We start from the raw sequence: 7,560 nt of genomic DNA on the forward strand, positions 1-7,560 counted from the left end.
GGATAGAGCTGTTGGTAGCCCAAGCTGCAACACACACACACACACACACACACATATGGGTTCGATCGGTTTCACGGAGCCATCAATACTTCATTTTCTATGTTGGGACTTTATCTAAGGTTTCTCTTCTCACGAAAAAGATCCCTTCCCTCTTTCTCCCCAAAAAACATGACAGTATATCAGACAAAATATTTTTGTCTCACAAGATTTGGATTATGATGATGAGTTTATATATATATATATATATCACTTTTAATTTAGAGACTGCTTAAAATATTCGGCCAATGAACTATAAGAAACCTTCATTTCATCATGTTCGATTTGATCTTCCATTCCCATGCTAAGAATTATACTATGATAAATGTTTTTAAGTGGTTCAGAAGCTTACTTCAACAGTACTCACGGTGTCAGTGCTGCACACTGGAATATATATGCTTAAGCTCGTAACAGGAGAAAGCAAATTAAAGGTAGTGTCAGGGTCAACAAGGTCCCCCCAGAATATACAAGACTGAAGCATTAAGTTACTGTATCTCCAGGGATTGCCCCTCAAAATAAATTCCACTGCATATAATAATGAATAGTTATGAAATATTTATGGACCCCATTTTCTCTCTGAACTCAAGCAATGACACTGGTCATGACAGAAGCCACATTAACACTACTGGCTTCACTGCATGACGATGATGACAAAGAAAGAACAGCCTAGAAGAAGATACATTATATATGTTACGTAATATTTAGAACGATATTTTCCAGCACACTATCAAAACCAGTAATTAAAGCACACCCCAAGGAAGATAAAAAGAATATTAGCCATGATATAAGAGGCAAATCAGTTAACAAAGATGGTAAAGGAAGTCGAAAACCTAATCATAAAGACCTGTTTTGTTCGAGGATATTGATATTATTATTAGTTCTTTGCCTCTTAACATTCCCATTCTCATCACCACCACCATTCTTCTCCATCACTGCCTTCAAAGCCTCTTGGATGGAGCTTATACAATGCTGATGCTGTCCCTGCTCCTCGCCACCGCCACTGAGCTGATCTTCTTCTTCGCCGGTGACGAACAAGACGTTCTTAACGCGTCCGCCGAGCGTGGTGATCTCTGCCTTCACGGTTCTCAACCTGAGGGCCTTCAACGTCTTGATGAGGTCCGGCAAGAGATCGGACCTGTCTTCGCAGCAAAGCGAGGCTTTGATCACGAACCTGCCCTCCTCATCGGAAGCGTCGTCCACCGTCAACTCGTCGGTTTCTGTCGGCACTGGGCTTGTTTCTGCTATTATTGAAGTTTGACGCTTCAGCTCCTTCACATGCTGGATTACTTCTGCTAATAATGAAGCTTTGTCTGTCTACGTACACACAGAAACAAAGTACGGGAAATTTAAAACTTCAGTATATATACTTTCTTGGAGAAATTCTCAGGACTTTTGACTTAGTCTGGAATATATACATAGTACACGCGTACATTTCTTGCAGATAATTAATATTATGCTCTGGTTATTAGAAGATTATGAACCAAAAGTATCCCATGTAAAGAAACTGTTTGTAAACTAGTCAATGATGCAGTAAAGGCATACATACAATTTTTATTGGAAAATTTCGTAACAAATTAGGTATCTATCAGAGCGGATGATAGCAAGCTGCACTATTCATGAACATGACATTTTCGTATGGATTTGTTAATATGCATCAGATAAAGATTTTACCTATTTCGTATCCCAGCAGACAAGAGTGTTTTAGACGGATCAAACACAATAATAATGATAAATACGACTCTCTATATATATATTTTGGTTCATACTATATAAGAAGTTTGAATATATTGTGTGGGTCAAATGTGATCGATCAGTTAAATCAAACTGATGGGGTTGGGTTTCTTTTTGTGCTATTATTATACAAAACTGTTAATTAAATGGGAATGATGACACTGAACAAATAATAGAGAGGGGTTTCATATTGTGCAACAGGAAGGAATCTGAAGAGGCATATATGTCTAAATCTGTACACACATATATTTACATAGGTATCCGTATCTAGGATGTGGTATCTAGGGTGTGACAACTGACAAGGATGCTAGTTTGTCTCTCAGGCTTTATTTCTTTTCATTCTCGAACTGAGTATGACTGATCAATACATAACACATTATTGTTATTCCCGGCAAGAAATTCTATTCTGTGGCTTTTCAACTGCCTCTCTTTGGTTTCTCTTTAACCTTACCAACCAACCGACATTGACGCTATTTCTCTTTTCCTCTTGTTCCTCGCTTTATGTCCTCGGAACTACCACACAACGGCTCAGAAAAAGGAAAAGAGAAGAAGAAAGCTAACCATATAAACACACATATGGGTATAAAATGAAGAAACACCAAGAACTAGAAAAGCCAAAAAGAGGAAAGAAAAGGGATGGTACAATAACACTGTTTTGCTTCTCGTTTTCTAAAGTAAATAGATTCATTCACAGATCACAAACGTTAAAGAAAGAGAGCTTTCGAGTTCACTAAATCTGTTCTTATTATTATACTAATATTCAACATCTCGGGTGTGAAAAAAGATTTCATCTTTTTGAGAAATCAACCTTGACGGTTGACGTTATGGAAAAAGAAAAAAAAAAACAAGGTTAGAGTAATTGATTATGTTAATGTGAGCATTTTAGTGATAATTGTGTAGGTTCATACTTACTTTGGTTGTATTGGGCAATAAGCTTCGAAGCTTGGCTAGATGGTTGTTGATTCTTCTCGGCGTCTTCTTTCGGCTTCGCTGTGGCTCTTTGAAGCAGCGAGGGCCTTGGCGTCCATGATTTCTTGAGCCGTCATCTTGCCCAGCTCGGCTTGGAGGCCGAAGGGAGCTGAGCCCGGTTGACCCACCACGGGTCCGACCCCGAGGGTGTCGGAGATGATCCGGAGATGGTGGTGATCGGAATTGGACGGACCATCGTAAGCGAACTGCAGAGAAGGAGCCCTCCGGTTGAAGAGGCCCGCGTAGAGCGAAGAGGAAGGCGGAGGGACCAAAAACTGCTGGTCGCTGTCTCGGACCGGGTTGAACGAGTGAACAGGAGGGAGAGACCATGGCGGCTGTGGCGGCGGCGGCGGATGAAAGATTGGAGAAACCTCAGGGAACATCAATCCTCTTTCGTTGTTGGTATTGTTATTGTTGTTATTAGAAGAATTACCTCCGAAAACGTCGACGCTTGGCTGCTGCTGGTGCTGCCTCATCATTTGGTGAAGAAGAAGCTGTTCTTGATAGCTCTGAATGTTATTGATGGCTTGAGAAGATGATGAACACTGTCCTCGATCTTCCTCTTTTTTCATCCTTCTATTCGTATGATAACACAACAAAACACAAACTAATCAGAAAAAGTAGAACGCAAACATGGTTTTCTTCAAAGCATGCGCGTGTGTGCAATTAACGGATTAGATAACTAAAGAAGAAATGAATGAAAAGTACGACAAAAACCTTGTTCTCTCCGAGATGAATATCAATAAGGGATGTGTTCTTGTTCTTGTTCTCTCATGCTGGGTCAATATATATATATATATATATATATGATGCAAGTTTCTTTTTTTCTTTCTTTCTATGTTTCTGTGAATTTGGTTGAAATCTGAAAAGGGCAGGGGGGGTTTGATGTCTGTGTTAGACCGAAAACTGTATCATTACTTAGCTTGGGAAGGTGTTGCTGTGGAGGGCTAGAGGGTGAGATAATGGCTCTTCTTATCTCTTTTTTTTATATAAATTTATTTTGTGCTTTTTGTTGGTATCTTTTTGGCATGTTTATTTGTTTTTTCTATTTCTAATTAATTATATTGCACAAGCTGAGAGGGGGAGAGAGAGAGAGAGAAGAGAGAGAGTGCGTAGGGAGTTTTGAGTGCTCATGGCATGTTGTCCCTTTCCTTTCTTCTCACGGCATTCTCTTTATGAACATTCAAATTTGGATTTGAACTCAAGCTGTGTGTGTGGACTATTGATGATTAAGTTTGAGACCAAGTGTTACAACAACAAACAAAATAACAAGCACGCATCAAGCACGCATATACTCTTCTGATCCTATTTATGGGTTAGAAAGAAGTTTTTTTTTAGGTCATATTTATAAGTCATTTCATTAAATTTTTAATATGAATGTACTATTTTGTCCTTCACTTATTATAGTGTAGGTAATTATCTTTTTTGAAAGTTGTATATATTAAATATGGGTAAAGTTAAAAGTTTGTTATATTTTAACGAATAGTTAATGCATTTTAAAATTTTCCTTAGTCTATATAAAATGTGCTGAAAGTGCTTTATAAATAAGACCAGAGGAGTATATAAACTAAAAGGGATAATATTCAACTTCTCATCAAGAAAGTTAATTAAGATGTGGAATTCAGTTCTTTCTCTTCAGTTAATCACTTTGTCTTCGTTGAAGCATGCATATGGAATTCATGAAGCATTATTCCATGTTATATTTATAGCTGAGGATCGATGAAATGTGATGATTTAATTTGTTGCGTGAAGAGATGATAGTGATTAGTGACTAAGAAGGGGGCAGTAATATAGAGAGAGAGAGATTAGAAGAAACAGAAGAGAGAGAGAGAGAGAGAGAGGACAAGACAACAAAAGACACATATAGATTGTCGACCGACCAAAAGCAGCAAAAAGCCTGATAGGGGGAAGAGAGTACCATCATGATAAAAGGCGTACCTAGGCCTTTTCTTTCTTTCTTTCTCATTTGTTTCAAAAGATCAGTGTTTTATTTACTACTACATATTTAGAGTAAATATTTGGAGCAACTTTAGTAATTAGTGTAAAAGGAATTGCCCTTTTAAGTAGAGAGAGAGAGAGATAGAGAGAGAGAGGGTGATGTATAGTTAAATATATACACACATACAAAGATACAGAGAGTGATACAGGGAGCCCCCCCACGCCCTAAAGGCAGAGGCCACGTTGCGAGGGAGTCGTTGGCTAAGAATGTAAGTATAATCCCACGCCACCTTTCTACTTCTCCAAGACCATCTCATCATTGTGTCTTGGAACACACTCCTCTCTTGCTCTCTCCCTCTCTCTCATCAGTCTATTGGTATTTATGATTGTTAGACTAAACTCTTAACATTAAAAAAGAAAAAAGAAAAAAGAGAGAGAGATGTAAAAATGAGTTATGAACATAGAGATAGAGAAAACTTCAAGATTTCCTACGATAGCTTCAATATAAATGAAATTAAAAAGAAAAAAAGAAAACTTCAATATATACGAACAATTAATCATTAATCAAAACTTCAAAAGAAAAAAAGAAAACTTCAATATAAATGAAATTAAAAAATTGTATTAACTTAATACATTTCTGATATGCGAAAATGTGTTACAAGCTTTTATGGTGTTACTATTGAAATTTGAAAGAGTTTCTCCTCGTCCAAAACCCATCCTTTTGTAAGTAAATCAGATGGTTTGTATATACGAACAATTAATCATTAATCAAAGCTTTCATGAATAGTTATGATACAAGGTTAGGGGTTGCATTATACGCGCATATATATATATATATATATATAGCTGTTATCAAATTAAGGTTGCCTACGATAGCTCACCCTTTAAAATTAAAGAAATAAGATTTTTTTTATAAGCTAAATAATAAATCTCACCTTTAATATAACTATTAATTTCAGCGGGCTCATATGTGTACATTATAGATTTCGCATTTTTAAAGTCTAAGATCAAATTTACAATCTTTTATTAATATGTGCTTTGAGATTTACTGGATTTAACTCGATATAGGAAGTATCATATTATATTGTTGAGCTTAATTAAGTGGTGCATAAATGAAATGAAACGACCCCTAAATTTAATTCTTGGGATTTTGAATTAAGATGTGATGTTAAATCTATTTATATGAATCTTTTTCATCACTTATATCGGTTGGACTCTTCCCTCTTTTGGAAATCTAACAATGTGTAATACAAGTCTCTTCTTGTTTTAATTCAATATTGTATGATTCACTTTCCTTTTCAATTTTTATCAACATAATTTGACAGTGAACTTATATATAATAAAACCATATTAATATGAAATATTATACTGATGATATATTTAAATATGCTAATTGATCTGATAAGTTTTAAGAAACAAGGTTCCCCTGTCTTGTCTTGTCACGCAGGAAATGTAGAGGACAAAGCTTTTCAATGTGATTTACACATTAATATATTGTTGTTAGTATGTGTGGGTATATATGTAACCATATGACAGTTTAGTATAAATACATACCTCAAATTTATATATCGCCAACTAAACACCATTAGTAAATACATTCCTTCCGTCTTAAATTGATTGATGTTTTAAACTAATATTTAAAAAAACCAATAAAGAAAGTTAAGGTTTGTTTGATATTTTCAATTTTCTCATAAAATGGTCTAATATTACAATTGCATCTTTGATTTATGAGTAACCTCTATTTATTTAATTTAAATGCTTCCAATTCAACAAATATTAATTAATCTTAAGTCCAAAATGACTTGAGGATATTCTAAGTTATAATTATAAAAGATATCTTTGAAAATAATCAGCTTTATTACATTGGTTTTTTATTAAAAGTATTGTACTTTGAAGCATGAAAATCTGTCAAAAAAATATGACTTATATTTTCAAACGGAGAGTATATAACACTAAATATATACACATATATGTGTGTATGTATGCCTCTTATGTCGTGCACACATATAAGTAATTAATTAAGCGAATGATCTATTGATCTTTATCTTGGAAGAAGTGGATGTGGTCCAATATATTATTTTATGGATGAAGGACAGATTAAATTGGAAGAAGGAAGAAAATAAAATTTTAAGCTTTAATTATTTGAAGTGGAACATTTGGAAATAGCACCAACTATGAGTGTGACTAAGAAGGAAATGTTGCGCTGTAATAATAATGGAGAATTGTCTGTTAATTTTTACATGCCAAAAATTATATCATTCTCTCCATGAACATGTCTGTCGGCAATTATAACCATATATGCGTGTCCTTTTTTTTTTTTTTTTAATAAAGACACACACATTTTTCATACTTTAACTTTTGGTCAAAAAAATTATTCATACCTTAATTAATACAATAAACTTTATAGGAGTTAGATCTTGAACATGGTTTGATCAGAAAAAAGGTTAAAGGAGGTTATCATATATTGTAAATCCTTTGATGCTAACACTCCATCGGGAAGAGAAGAAAATTAATTTTCCCCTATTTTTTTCCTTAATTTTCTTTCTATACAAATAGAGGATAAGTTAGTTATACATGGTTTGTTAATTAAACATGCGCTGAGGGTCTCAAAAATAAATTATATTACTACTATTTAAATATAATCTATAAAACATATAATTTTTTATAGCTAGATTGGATAATTTATAGGCTAAATTATTTCTTTAGTCATTTATATTGACATTAAATTTCATTTTAGTTTCTTAAGTTCATAAAATGTGTTTTTAGTCCTTCAAAGAATTTAGTTTCTTAAGTTCATAAAATGTGTTTTTAGTCCTTCAAAGAATCAAAGTTAACACTGTTAGTTTTGTTAGTTTTGTTTAACAGGAAATACTAACTCATGAAATT

The 7,560-nt window shown here is 34.3% G+C and overlaps 1 pseudogene; it reads right to left on the reverse strand.

Annotated features, from left to right (window-relative positions):
• Positions 1-521: 521 nt before the first annotated feature.
• Positions 522-3,621, reverse strand: LOC114733137 (transcription factor bHLH30-like; annotated as a pseudogene).
• Between the last annotated feature and the right edge of the window lie 3,939 nt (positions 3,622-7,560).

The sequence above is a fragment of the Neltuma alba genome, unplaced genomic scaffold (genome assembly GCF_004799145.2).
Source record: "Neltuma alba isolate B1F8T4 unplaced genomic scaffold, ASM479914v2 tig00012970_pilon, whole genome shotgun sequence".
Classification (NCBI taxonomy): Eukaryota; Viridiplantae; Streptophyta; class Magnoliopsida; order Fabales; family Fabaceae; genus Neltuma; species Neltuma alba.